Source organism: Pleurodeles waltl, chromosome 10, assembly GCF_031143425.1.
Source record: "Pleurodeles waltl isolate 20211129_DDA chromosome 10, aPleWal1.hap1.20221129, whole genome shotgun sequence".
In the NCBI taxonomy this organism is placed as follows: domain Eukaryota; kingdom Metazoa; phylum Chordata; class Amphibia; order Caudata; family Salamandridae; genus Pleurodeles; species Pleurodeles waltl.
In genome coordinates this window covers 841,984,920-842,000,563 of record NC_090449.1, presented here as the reverse complement: position 1 = coordinate 842,000,563, position 15,644 = coordinate 841,984,920, and positions in this window count along the sequence as shown.

The following is a 15,644-nucleotide window of genomic DNA, read 5'->3' as shown; positions in this document are numbered from 1 at the left end:
GCGGGGTGGTTCACCTTCTGCGGGGAGGGGTGCTGGTGGCCTGTGGGTCCTGTGGCAGGGCCTCCTGTCCACTAGCTGCAGCAGATGTGGAGGGCTGGTCAGTAAACTGGCTTGTGGAAGGGGCCTGCTGGTGTGCTGTGTACTCCCTCATGAAGTTGGCCATGTCACCCAGCACCCCCGCAATGGAGACCGTAGTGGTATTCAAGGCCTGCAATTCTTGCTTGATCTCCTGGTGGTGTTCCCCCTGCAGCCGCTGGTTCAACTGCATGATGTTTAACACCTAACCCCTCTTGTCATGGAATTGTTGGTATGCCCCCAGGACATCAGTGAGTGCCTCCTGCGCAGTTGGTTCCCTGGGCCTTTCCTACCCCTGGCACACAGCTGTCCTCTGACTGTCCCTGGCCCCCTGTGCCTGCGTCCCCTGAATGGTGTGCCCCCTCTCACTGACCCCAGGACCCTCATTGTCTTGCCCCTGAGGTGTAGACTTGGGTCCCTGGGGACAGAGATCTGGGGACGTTGGGTGGCTGCTGTGGTGCTGGATTCTGAGGGGGGCTCTGTAGTGGACTGGCTGTGGAATGGGGTAGCCGACTGACCAGTGGTGCCAGATAGGCCAGGAAGTTCATCCAGATCCAGAGCTCCTGAGTTGCTGTCATCGCTGGGGGCATCTTCTGGTGGGGGACTAGGTAGCTGTAGCACCTGTGGGGATGTAAGTGGTGTATTATGCTACATATCTATGACATATTCCGCATCACTAGCTTCCCCAATGTTATTGCTGTTGCCCTGCCAGCTTTGGTTGTGTATGGCAATGGATTGTGGGACTGCTAGTTCTCCATGCTGTGCATGCATTGGTGGAGGGTGTACATGCAGGGCTGGAAGGGATGTGGATGCAGTGGTTATGGCATGCAGGGCTTGGCATTTCATTTTGGTAATTGTGGTGGTACACTGTGTGGGGTGGAGTGGGGTGATGGGTGTCAGGGTGAGGGGTCGTGGTGGCAGGCAGGTATAGGGGGGTGATAGGTAGTAAATGATGACTCACCAGTGTCCAGTCCTCCGGCTACTCCAGTGAGTCCCTCAGGATGCAGGATTGCCAAGACTTGCTCCTCCCATGCTGTCAGCTATGGGGGAGGAGGTGGGGATCTATCGCGCCAGTCCTCCTGATGGTGAGCTGGTGCCTTGCTACAATGGACCTCAACTTCCCCCTAGGTCGTTCCACCTCTTCTTTATGTCCCTTGTGCGCGTATGTAGTCCCATGGCGTTCACCCTGTCCAAAATCCTCCGCCATAGCTCCATCTTCCTGGCAATGGAAATCTGCTAGACCTGTGCTCCAAACAGCTGTGGCTCTACCCTGTCTATTTCCTCAACCATGACCTGCAACTCCTCCTCTGTGAAACAGGGGTGCCTTTGTGGGGACATGGGTGTTGTGTGGTGTGTGTATGTTGTGCAGAGGGTGATGTGTGAAGTGATGGGGTGTGTGGTGCATGACGGATGTATTGGATTTGTGATTTGTGTGTGCAGTTCTCTTTAGGATTGGCGTTGCAAAGTGTAGCTGTCTTCTCATGTTTGCAAAGGATTGCAGGTGATGTGGGGGTGTGTTTTATAGTGCTGTTGGTGGGTGGGTGTATTTGTGTCAGGTGTGGGTTTTCTGTTCTGGCCAATGTTGTCTTGTTTTGTATTTGAGTGGCCACTTCCGCCGCAGCAGTGTGCACCGCCAATGGTTTACCGCCGTTGAATGTCCGCTGTGGTGATTCGTGGGTCATTATTTGGAGGTCGTTGTATTGGTGATGTAACAGTGTGGGTGGTAGTACTGACAGTTTATAACATTCGGTGGATATGGCGGATTTGTGGTTGTGGCTGTTTTCTGTCGGTTTTGTGTGTATGTGTCATAATCTGGCGAGGGAATGTCCACCTCCGCGGTGGTATGCTGGCAGCAGTCAGCGCAGTGGTATTCGGTATTTACCGCCAATGTCATAATGAGGGCCTATATTTTTATATCACAATATTTTGTCCAAACACCAGATCCTGGAACCACTATTTTCAAGGTATTTGACTATTTTACCACTTATGAATGATTCCCAAAATTGCTATCATTAATTATTAATGCAAAAACAACAGATGATGGACGGAATGCAGAAATAAATCAAACATTCATCCCCAGTCACAGATCTGGGTTTAATCCATCAGTTGTTTTTGCTTGCCATTATTTTATTATATTGTGGCAGATCTTACGCTGTATTTTATACTCTGATAAGTCATTCTCTTAATAATCTTATTTATGATGGTAATTGTTAAGGTTTTACTTAACTGTACAACAAAACTTGATTGACAGTTACATTTTATTGCACGATTTTGCAAAAATAGACCATAAAAAAATATAACAAGAAAACAAACAAATATGCAGCTGCCTAAACATCATGGCAATATGCTTGCCATTAAAATTTTTAATTGAAAAAAATAAGCATCTCATATGGATTCTTCCTACTAAGTAGGTGTACTTAGAATTGGTGTAGAAAATCTTTTTACTTTTAATATACAACACGGAAAAATAAGATTTGTCTTGCCATAATCAAAAGGTACTATTAGCTTTGCTTTGATTTATTTTAACAATAATACACAGTTTAAATGCACAACAATAACTAATAAAACAGTATAAAAAAGTTTTAAAAAAACATGGTCAAAGTAAAGTATTGTTCTACCAGCCTTGGCGGTGAACTGCACTTCTTTTTCGGTAGATGTGATCAGGAAAAGTGCCTTCGCTCAGAATGCAAGAGAGCCAATAGTTGAATGGGCTGACCCAATGCCCTATAATATATGCTGTGGTGGATGGAAGCAAATTGTGAATGATGGTTAACCAGACCAATAGTTGAAGAGAGCCGAGACAAAGCTCCTCTAAAGATGAATAAATGCATGTATTTTTTAGTCATCACTTGATTAGATGAAGCTGGCGAGACAGCAGGTATAGGCAGGCAAGACCTAATGAGAACTGTTCCCCCTTGCTTTCAAACTGCTTTGAAGGATAATGTGCCTCCTAATCACAATGCCTGGTCCTTCCCTGCCAGTCTTATATGCTCACCCCCAACCTTTAAGGTTTCTTGGTCGCTAACACTGGCACACTGAGAACAAATTAAGGGCATGACTACGAATTTGGAGGTCAGAAAACCCGACAGTCAGACCCATGGTGAGGAGACTGCTGCGGAGTGGGCAGTCTCTCCACTGGCCCCTTTATGAGTTTTCCACTGGGCTGACCAGCAGAAACCAAGGATTTAGAATTTCTAATGGCTTAAATGGCCTGAGAAATAAGTTTATTTATTTATTTAGTTGTGATTCTTATAATCATACTTCAAAAACATATGAATCTAACTGCTTCTCTACTTCAGAATCTAGGTTTTGTCATAAAGTAATCAGATCTTTTGCCTTCAAATCAAATGACTTTCTACGGCTTTGCTATACGTTCCATCTCAACTATGTTATCTTTGTCAATTCAAAGGATTTGAGCCATCAAGAAAGAGATTCACAAAGTTCTCAGAATTTTTTTTATCACACTTTCTTGGTAAGCCAGATCAGCTGGTCTACTAGAAACTAAAATTCAAGCCGTTTCCCCAATTCTTTACACTACTGTACCCTCTAATGGTTAAAGATACTCCATTTAAGAAAGGTCTTTCTTTTTTAGATCACATTTAACTTTCCTTGCACGTTTTTCAAGAATTGCAACACTGGCTTGATCATATGGAAGCCTGGAATAGCAGAGCCTTTTTTGGCCTGCTTGTAGACACTGTGATCAAATTAGATGCCAGTCGATACAGTTAGGGTGCAAGATGTGAAGCAATGGGGGCAGGTGTTCACTTCAAGAAACCTCTCGACATAAACTGTTTAGATCTTTTGGCTGGATCATTTGCAATTTGTTCCGTCTCTCTCTCCTCAAAAAGCCCACTCTAGCTTACCTGTGAAAATGGAGAATGTTTCTTTAGTACAAGATGTCAACCAATGTGGGCTGGATGAAATATTGTTTATTAGCAAAGATGGTCAAAGACGTTTGACATTACTGCCTTTTTCACAACATTTCACTTCTAGCTATGCATCTTCCCGGAAAATTTAGCAAAGTAGCAGACTGGAACACAAGACATTTCACAGATTCCAGCAAATGGAAGCTTAATTCTCATTATTTGCCATTGATGTAGGGTCCTTATTAGATCTGACAGCTTCAGGGTGGTCTTCCCGCCAGGTTTTTGCCTACCTCCTCCATTTTTCTGACCTTGTTTTTGGTGGTGTTAGGACTCTATGCATGGTGGTATTAGCCGATCTCCAATTGGTATATTTAATTTACATATGCGTCCCTAATAAAGTGCACTACATGTGCCCAGGGTCTGTAAATCAAATGCTACTTGTGGGCCTGCAGCACTGATTGTGCCAACCACTTAAGTAGCCTTTAACCGTGTCTCAGACCTGTCATGGCAGAACCTGGGTGGGCAGTTTTAAACTGCCATGTCAGCCTGGCAAAATAACCCCTTAGCCAGGCCCAAACTTGCCCTTTTCATACATATAAGTCACCCCTAAGGTAGGCACTGGGCCACCAAGAGGGCAGGATGCACTGTCCTTAAAAGGCAGGACTGTAATGGGTCCGGAGCCAGGGCAGTAAGGGAAGGACCTCTATGCACTTTGAAGAACTGTCTTTTAAGTCTTCCCCACTTCAAAGGCCCAACTCGGTATAAGTATTGGACCCCTGACACTACCACTTCAGTACACTGCTGAACTTGTGGATACTCTGCCAGAAAGGAAGACTGCTGTGCTGCTGAAAGGAGCTGCTGCCTTGCTGTTCTGACCTGCCGCCCTCTTGTCTGGAGAGGAAGAGCTGGACCTGGAACCCATTTTGAACCCAGGACCCCAAAATGACTCAAAGGGCTAATCTGCTGACCTCCTGATCTGAGTTTCATGGACATTACAGGCTTCCCGCAGCTCCTGGACCCATCTTCAGCGAGCTACTGAACACCAAGAGGGGCCTCTCAGGCCCTGCACCTTTTGAAGTGGTTTTTAAGATCTTAAAATCAAGCTTTTGGGCTCTTCGCGAACAGGCCTGTTAGCTCCAGACCCTGGTCACTTGCCCAGGAATCCAGTGTGAGCAGCCGTACGTTCGTCTCTCTGCACAGCAAGCATCGTCCACTGTGAGGGTCACCACCACAAGGCTCCAGTCCATCCGTGCCTGATGTTCGGCCTGCTCCACCTACTATCACCAGCAATGCTCTCCTTGCTCCCGCAATCTTCTTCCCTGCGAACAGGTCTCTTGGTACAATTCTGGAGAAGATAAAACTTCAACAGGACTTACCTGGAACTGTATCCGACCCGTGACCCATTGTAGTCGGCTTGAACTTTTCACTTTGAATCAGTCCAGCGCGACCAGATTGCCACATTTGGCGCTTTATGCTTATAGGCGCTATGATGCAGTTTATTCTTTACAAATTCAGATTCAGATTATTGGATTTGTGCTGGTTTGGTCTTGTTTTATTTATTACATTTTACTCTATTTTTCTAACCTGGCGTGGTACTTTGCACACGGCCTCTAAGTTGAGCCTGACTGCTCTGTGCCAAGCTACAAGAGGGTGAGAAAAGGTTCACTTAAGGTTTACCTGACACTTACCCTCAGTGGGACTGTGGCTGATGTTTGACTAAGGTTTACATCCCGGTCAGCCAACAACCCAATGTCTAATATTGGTGACAGTGGAGAGTTGAGGACTTGTGTTTGTGTAGTGCCATGCAGTGATTTAGTGTACACTACGATTCCATATTTAAGACCAATTCAAGTTTTAAATTCTCAATTGGCATTTTTAATTTTTCCTCAAAATCATGTCTCTGGCTGCTGGGTCTACATCCTCATCCGCAAACAGGTAATTTGAGCTGGCAAACAGAGGTCTACACAGTTGCCCAGCTCAAGGATTTCTGCAGAGTTTGGACTTTCTGCCAAAAGCACTACCAGGAAGGTGGAGTTGCAGAAGGTGCTGAGGGCCTGGGCAGAAGTCCTCTCTGTGTTGAGTGTAACCACAGGAGAGAATGATGAGATGGAGAGGCCTGAGGAAGACCTGTCAGAGGACTACTTGCAGTAGAAGGAGAGGAGTTTATCCATGAATTGGAGCTTCCTGCCAGAGCAGGGAGCAGTCTCTCTTTCCGTGACCTCGCCCCATAGGAACTGGCAGAGCGAAAGGAGGAGAGAGAATTCAAGCTGCAGAAGGCTAAATTGAATTGAATGGAGGAGAAAACACTGAAAGGACCTTGGGGGAGAAAAATATGTTATTAGCTCATGAGAGGAGCTTAAAAGAGCTGGGCATCAAGGCTAGATAGGCAGAATCCAGCAGTGATGGTGGCAGCATACCCGCAGTACTTGAAAGTGAAAAAAGGATTCGCTGAACTAATGATTTGGTGCCCAGTTATGTGGTGTGAGATGACATTGATAAATTGTTTTCTGCTTATGAAGTGGCACTGAGGATTCACGTGGTTCCTGAGGAGCATCGGGGGTGGTGGTTTCTGGAAATACATGCCTACTCTAGGGAGGGGGCACACTTCTGACACTAAACGATAGGAACCAAACCAAGTATACCCATATAAAGACCATTTTAATTGCCAAATTTAGGCTGATCCCTGAGACACATCGACAAAGATTCAGGGACAGCCAGAAGCTCCCCAACAAATCCTGGGTAGATGTGGACTACTCCATTAAGGCACTGAATAGCTGGAAGCGGGGAAGAAAGGTTAGTGATTAATGGGTTGTACCATTTAATCATGAGAGAGCACATGCTCAGTATCTGTTTTCCAGAGTTGTGCCAGCACCTAGTTGACAGTAAGCTGACTGATGCCAGCAAGCTTGCTGAGGAGGCAGACCTCTGAGATAGCACCAGTATCCAAGAAGGTATCTGGGGGGGAGGGGGTGCTCCCACAAAGGTGCTTAGGGTTCCAACCAGAAGAAAGAGAGGGGAAAAAACATAAAAATATGTTTTCAAAAGGTCCCTATGATAATTTTCAAGGGAGTAGTGGTAACCAATTCCAGTCTGATCCTATGACGAAAGGGTTCTATGGTCACATGACAGGGAGATTTGTACCCCAATACACAGAGTGCTATGTATGGGCACTCCAAGGGCAGCTTCAAATGTCCCAAGAGGGCACAGCCCCCCACCAGTGGGCAAACACGTGGGCTGGGGAGTGTAGCACTCAGGAAGGAGATCGTCCCAGTTAGCTTTGGCAAACAGACAAGTAACCCTTGTTTCCCTGGAGGATAAGGAGATGGTGCCTAAAGCCCATATGCCTGCAAATACTTCAAAATATAAGCACCAAGGCAGCATCAATGGGAAATGGGTGGAGGAACTGTAAGGCACAGGAGTCAGCATGACTACTGTGAGGTGTCAGCTGGTGTCTGCAGAGCAGGTCCTACCAAACATAATCCACCAAGTCGTAGTCGCCGACAATCACGACAGCTATCTACTGGCGGCTATTGTTCCCTTTGAGTGGGCGAAGGGAGGTCTCATATTCTTTGAAAGTAGCTGTGAGGCCTGCCATGCATGTAGATTGTATTGTATGCAATGATCTGGAGCACACTACCTGGAGGGAGGTATAGCTCAGGTCTCACTTGGACATGTTAGGATTGCCTGGGTGGGTCTGCATGACCACACCGTCCATAGCTGCCTGGGAAGGGAGTCAAGGGCATCCGGAGTCTGGAACAATGGCCCTGCCAACTGTCAAGGAGAGGGGTAAGGGGTGTGAAAAACTAGCCCCTGAAGTTCCCATGGTGGAAGTTGACAGAGTCCCTGAGGAGGAGGCCCACGAGCAAACTGGGGAGGAAATTGCCACCCCAGGTGACCTACCTGAGCTTGCTGGCTGGCAAGTTGAGGGTGGACCTACCGGGGAGGAATTCTGCAAGGCGAAGAAGGACTGTCCCACTCTTGAGGACTTGAGGCAGCAAACCTCAGCCCAGGCAGCCGGTGAAGCCTCTGCTGATCACCTAACTACTGGGAAAATGATCTCCTCTATAGTGAGCCTAAGGTACTGGGGAAGCCTGTGAGCTGATAGTCCCTTTAGGACTTTCCAAATGGGTTTGGCTCATTATAGTCCTCTGGCAGGACATTTGGGGCAAAACAAGACCTTCACCAGGCTTGTCTCCCACTTTTATTGGCTCAGAATGAAGACAGCCTCAGATGCGTTCGGAAGATCCTGTACCACCTGGTAGTCCATTGGGAAGTTGGGGAAAAAGCAGAAAGCTCCCCTGACACCCGATTCCAGTCACTGGTACCTCCTTTAAAAGGGCGAGCATCAACATAATTTGATATTTGGACCCCAAGACATGCTTAAGCATCAAGTTTGTCCTGGTCTTGGTGGACCATGCCACCCCTGGCCAAAGGCCATCCCTCATTGCCACAGCCACTGACCGCACCTATGGTGGCTAGAGCTCTGATGGGGATTATTACCTGTGTTAGGTTTCTGAAGGAGGTAGTGTCTGACAGAGGCACAAACTTCATGTCGGCGTACATGAAGTCCATATGTGATGAACGTGGAGTAACTTACAGGTTCACCAGACTCTTTCACCTCAAAACCAATTGTCTTGTAGAGAGATTCAACAAGGCTTTGAAGGGCATGATTATGGGTCAACCTGAGCCCATGAAGCATAAGTGGGATGTCCTCTTGCTATGACTTCTCTTTGCCTACAGAGAGGTGCCACAGAATGGAGTACGTTTCAGACACTTTGAACTGCTCTATGGCCACCCTGTTCTGGGACCTCTGAGCCTTGTCAAAGAGAGGTGGGAGGAAGCTCCCAGGAAATCTTGCCAGGATGTAGTAAGCTACATGCTGGCCTGCCACAAACAGATGCCCCACTTCTAGAAAAAGGCAAAAAACAATCTTGAGGCCAGTAAAGAAGCCATGACCAGGTATGGTGTGACCAGAAGGCCACTCTGGTGAACTTTCAGCCATAAAGTATGGGTTATGAAGCCAGTAAATCCCTGGGCTCTCCAGGACCTCTGCACCGGCCCAAATGAATTAAACAGGCGGAAGGGGGAGTCCTTGGCAGTTCTCCAGACCGAAGGCGGCTCCATGGCAACAGACTTAAGCCTCACTTTGAGAGGTCCAAAGTGAGAATGCTCTGTGTGAGAGATGAGGGAGTGGAAGAGGAGAGCGAACCTCTCCCTGACATCAACTCTGCACAGGAACATGATGGGTCAGTGGAAGGTGTCAATCTCTCTCCTACCCTGACCCCAGAACAGCAGAGTGACTGTTACCAGTTACTGGGGTAGTTTGTCTCTGTGTTCTAACTCACCCCTGGACTCACACATGTGTGCATCCATGATATTGACACCAGAGACAGCTTACCTGTAAAGAACAAAATGCACAGGCCGTCAAACAAGGTGAGGGTCAGCATCAAGGAGTAAATCTCCAAGATGCTGGCATTAGAGGTGATTGAGCCCTCTAACAGTCCTTGGCCTAGCACTGTGGTGCACAGAACTCCAGCTCTGCGTGGACTACCACAACAAACTCAGTCACCAGGATTGACACCCACCCCATCCCCTGATCTGATGAGCTCATTGACAGGCTTGGGCTGCCAGATTCCCCTATACCTTTGATTTGACATCAGGGTACTGGCAGATCACTGAGACTGAGAGGGCCAAGGACAGGGCAGCCATTTTTAACCACTCCCAATTTTGGGTGATGTCCTTTGGCTTGAAAAATGTCACTGCCACCAATCCAGAGATTAATGAACAGAGTCTTGGCTGGTAAAGGCAGCCTTCTGTGCTGCCTACTTAGACGACGTTGCTGTCTCCAGCTGGGAGGAACACCTGCAATGCCTACGTGACGTGCTTCAGGCTCTGCAACAGGCAGGCCTGACCATTAAGGGCAGTAAGTGCCAGATTGGGTAGGGCTTTGTGGTGTACCAGGGACACTTGGTGGGTGGGGACAAGGTACAGCTCCTTCAGGCCAAGACTGGGACTATCATGACATGGCAAACCCCTAAAACTTCGACAGGGGTGAGAGCTTTCCTACGCATCACAGGATACTACAGTAGATTTGTGAAGGGATAGGGCACCATTGTGGCCTTCTTAACAGAGCTTACTTCAAAGAAGCAGCCCAAATTGGTGAACTGGAGAGAGGCTTGCCAGAAGGCCTTCGATACCATTAAGGTGGTCATGTGTACAGCACCTGTATTCAAGACTCCTGACTACTCCAAAGAATTCATTGTGCAGGCGGATGCTTCAGAGCACAGAAAAGGGATGGGCTTAGTACAGCTGAATGAAGAGGGCCTAGACCAACCAGTAGTCTTTATCAGCCGGAGGCTACTTCCACAGGAACGGAGGTGAAGTGGGACTGAGAGAGAAGCTTTTGCTGTGGTCGGGGCACTGATGAAGGTGAGACCATACCTGTTTTGGGACTCACCTTGGGGTTCAGACAAAACCCAGGCCCCTCAGATGGCTCATGCAGATGAGAGGGGAAAGTCCCAAACTGTTGAGGTGTTCAATCTCCCTATAGAGAACAGACTTCATGGTGGAGCACATTCAGCAATGCAGACAGTGAACAGCACAATGGGGCTGGTCATGGGGACCCTGCACTGCCCAGGCCAAGTGCATGGGCAGAGGAGAGGCCACACTGGGGCCCCCGTACCCAGTCTCTGCCAGCCTTTACATGGTGGTGTTATCGTAATGTAAAAGCTGGCTGAGAGGGGGGTCATAATCGGAGGATTAGGGCTGCCAGCACCGCCAGTCCCTCCTGTGGAGGTAAACTGGCAGTGCTGGCGGTCCGACCGTGGCTCAACCAACACAGTCATAATGTGGCAGTCAGACCACGGCCAAAGCGGTCGGACCACCGCTCTGTCGGCAGTCATACCGCCACCACGATCCTGGCAGTCTAAAAACCATCAGGGTCATAATGAGGCCTCTAAGGTGGTCTTCTCAACTTTTTGTCTACCTCCTCCACGTTTCTGGCCTCATTTTTGCTGCTATTAGGACTCTGTGCACTTTACCACTGCTAACCAGTGCTAAAGCGCTTGTGCTCTTTCCCCTAAACATGGTGATAGTAGCTTAGCCCCAATTGGCATATTTTACTTATAAGTTCCTACTAAAGTGCAATACATGTGCCCAGGGCCTGTAAATTAAATGCTACTTGTGGGCCTACAGCACTGATTGTGCTACCCACATAAGTAGCCCTTTAACCATGTCTCAGTCCTGCCAATGCAGAGTCTGTGTGGGCAGTTTTACATTGTCTTGTCGACCTGGCAAAATAAATATTTTGCCAGGTCCAAACCTTCCCTTTTTATACATATATTTCACCCTTATGTTAGGCCCTGCACAAACCTGGAGGGCAAGGTTCAATGTATTTAAAAGGCAGGACATGTACATGTCCTTGTGGTGAAAAACTCCCAAAGTTATTTTCCATTACCGCAAGGCCTTTCTCTCCCTTAGGATAACATTGGGATTACATTAGTAGATTTTATAAGTGCTATTCACAGTCTGTTAGGGATAACCTTTCGAGTCTGATGGCTCTGGAATCAAAATTTATAATCACAAATTATGTTAAAGTCAGATTTTAAATTACAATTCTGAAAATGCCACTTTTAGTAAGTTGCCCCTTTCTTATTTTGCCCATTTGGGGCCTGTTGCCTGTCTCTAATCACTTGCCTGGGGTGGGTGACAGCTGGGTTTTGTGTATTCTCCCTAGATAGTGACACACAATGGGAGCTTAGGTGTGACTGATTGGCCATCCTGGGAGTATGGAGGGAGAAGCTAGGCACAGCCTCACTTACAACTGAATAGGCTATGTCCTGTCCCACACAAAGGGCTGCATATCCCTTATAGTGAGTGTGGAGCCTGGGCAGGAAGGACAGGGCCTCTGTCTTCCCAACTTCAAAGACCCAACTGGGTATAAGTACTGGACCTCTGACACCACCACTTTAGTACACTTCTGGACCTGTAGATACTCTGCCAGTAAGAAGGACTGCTGTGCTGCTGAAAAGAGAGTAACTCTGCTGGCCTGATACTCCGAAGAAGCTGCTGCCTTGCTATGCTGACCTGCTGGCCTCTTGCCTGGAGAGGAAGACCTGGAACCCACCTTGAATTTGGTAACTCCGAGTGACTCAAAGGGTTAGTGCACTGGCCTCCCCATCTGAGCCTCAGGGACATATCAGGCTCTCCACATCTCCTGGAGCCATCTTCAATGAGATCCTGACCCCTAAGAGGTGCCTCTCAGGTCCTAGGCCCTTGGAAGTGTTTTTAAAGATCCTAAAGTCAACTTTTCGGCTGTTCGCAAATTGCAACATGCCTGTTTGCTCTGAAATCGCATCGCTCACCCTGAAATCCAGTTCGAGCAGCAACAAAATCACCTCTTGTCACAGCAAGCATTGTCCACCCATGTTAATCGCCAACTCAAGGCTCCAGCCCGTCCTTCCGCACCACTCAGCCTGCTCCTTACGCCCCACTGACCATCGCCAACAAGCTCTCCTTGCACCTGGAGAACTTCTACCATTTAAATGGGACTCTTGTCACATTTCTTGAGAATGTAAAACTTCAGCAGAACTATTCTGGGACTGTATCTGACCCGTGCTCCATTGTGGTCAGCTTGAACTTTTTGACTTTGACCCCATCCAGTGGGAGCAGATAGCCACGGTTGGTGCTTTTTACTTTTAAGTGCTAAGTTGCAGTTTGTTCTTTAAAAATTCATAACTTCAGTTCTACTTATTTGATTTTTGGCTTTAGTCTTGTTTTATCTATTAAATGTGGCTATATGTTTCTAATATAGTGTGGAATCGTTTTGTGGGGTATTTTCATCATTGTACTGTTTGAAGTGTTGCACAAATACTTTACAACCTGCCTCTATGTTAAGCCTGACTGCTCTGTGACAAGCTACCAGTGGCTGGGCAAAGGTAAATTTAGAGTTTGCTTGCCACTTACCCTGACTAAGACTGAGTTTGCTGTTTGACAAAGACTTACACCCCAATCAACCAACAACCCAATTTCTAACAGTTCTTGTCAAATAAATCTCTTTGTCACTTGACTGATATCCCACCTTTCTGTGTTCTACAGATAGAGACTGGATCCGTTAGTTCAAGCAATGAATGCTTTTTTTCAGGAATGGAAAGGCTTGAACTATGCACTTCCTCCCAGTGCCTTCTTGCCTATATTTGGGGCTTGTGACAAGACGTATTTTGGGGGGCCCTTGTTGGCAACAGTTTTTAATTATTTTACCTATTTACTGCTAATTGAAGGCTGCATGATGCAGAGACAGGGTCAGGTGAAATATGTGTGGCTTGTATAAGGATAAAAACATTTAATATACCAATGCCCAGTAAGTTAAAACCAATAAAAAAATGTTTATGAGGATAAAAAGAAATATGCCTTGGCCAGAACCCCAAAAATCGTTAAGATAATCATGGGCAAAGACAGTATTAAAAGTAGAGACAAGAAAGGAAGACATAACAGAAATAGACAGAAGTGAGATAGAATGTTAGTTCACTAATCCAGGGGCCCTACTGGAAGATAGGGGCCCTGGCAACTGTTCACTTTGCCCATATCTTAAAATGTCTCTGTTCCCTCCTTTTTCTATAATAATATTGAGAGTAGCCCTTCATCCGCAAGTTTAAATCAGAGGTGATTTTAATTAGCCCTCTTTGGAGAACTCAAGTTAATTCCTACTTCTTCTGAAATAAGTCTGCCAACAACCATGCATACTTCAAATATTTACCTCTCTTCTTCTGGACCCATTCAATCAATATCATCTCTTATATACTCAGCACCTATTATGCCTAAAAGTACCAGAACTTTCGGTACGAGCTCTTAACCTAATTGACAAAGCATGAGCTGACAACCCTCATAAAGGATATTCATCCGTCTGGTACAGGTGGTCTTGCTGGTTCTCGAAACTGGATGTGGATCCCATGGTAGCAGATGTGTCCTTTGTGTGTTTCCTAGTATCACTTGCATCTGAAGGACATTCCATATATTTTTTCTCGGTACATCGTCTGCATATGCTTCTCTAGGGCGGATGGGACCAGATTGAGAGTCTCGTGTTGGCAGGACTTTCCTTGCATTAAGGAACTTCACTGGAGAACTTCTCTTTCAAATAATATTATTGGTTATTGTTGTGAGTAATACAACAACCTTTTTGATGGACTGAATGCTTTGTTTTGATTAAAATTTTTGGCCCTGTAGAAATCTCTTTGAGATGGAAAATACAGAATAAAGAATTAATAACCGAATTGGATTCACTTTTTAAGATTTTGCATAAAATATAATGTGATGATATGTAACTCTGAAAGTAATTCTATTGGGAGATAATATTACCCACAATTTTGTGTTTATAATTTGCTTTGACTGCCACTGAGAGTGCTTCTCCCTAACTTGTGTTAGACATTTCATACATTCTTTTTGTTCAGCAATCTCGGCAAGTCACTTACCTGTAGCTGATCATTGCTGATCTGTAGCTAACATCCTCTAATTTTCAAATTCTTAATGAGTATTGTTTTTTTCTCCACTGCTTCCTAAATATTTATCTTCATGGGATGTTTCTATTTTTTAAAATTCCTTCAGTGTTGCCCAAAAAGCAAATACCTCTCCAGAAAACAATTATCTGCCAAAATATCTATCTTTCTCTGCTTAGCTTACTGCAAATTAGTTTGAGATATCTGAGTTATGGATCTTGCAGGTAGATAGTTCACTCCAGAGTGAGTTACTGTTCTTATTTCAAAAACAATCAAATGTTATCCTAAACAAGAAACAATCCATGTTTTCCTGAGATAAAAAAACGTGTGCTTAAATTGCTTAAAAATTTACAAATTTGTCACTGTGGAATTCAGATATTCATTTTCAGGGCAATTGTCACTACACACAAGTATCTCCCACCACTGTCATCAAATGGATCAAATGTATTTTATCTGAAGCTAACATGCACAACTCTGTTTTTAACGCACACTCTGTCTTAGAGGCAATGGCTTCTAAATCATTTAATGTTGGTGCTCATTTAGAAGACATCATCCGTGTGGCTGACTGGTCATCAGATTCTGTTTAAGGAATTCTATCGTAAACTAGTAAGTAACCCTTTTTTAAAAAATTTCAATAAATTTTACATTTGCATAATCTGAAGCCTCCGATTCTATCATAGAATCAAAAAATGTATAGTATAAGTGAACAAAAACTTTCAATTTTATTAAGGACACAGTGGTGAAGATTATCACACTTATCTTATAATATGTTATACTATGTTAATTTTAATCACAAGAAATGTCATTCTCAGTCTTTACCCTCCCTATTTTAGGTTTATGTTGTAATAAAAGTTATTTAGCACTTTAATTACCTTTAGGTTTAGACCAAAAGCAAGAATAACACTGATGGTTACAGCTTCTAGATGAAACTACAACCTCACAGCAAGAGGAGGATTTGTATTGGATATTATGAGGCCTATGCACAACTCAGTGTTGATTGATTATACTACTTTACACTCTTGGGATGTGAAGTTTCTCTATATTCATGGGTATTGTAGTTTTTCCATGAATGCATTATGTTCTGTATTTTTACTAGGTTGCTGGTAATAAAACGTGAAAGGGAGACTGCCTAACCTTTGTGGCCTTGATAGATTTGAAAATTCTTATTCATGTATGCTATAAAATGTTCACTAACCTTTGTTAATGCTTGTAA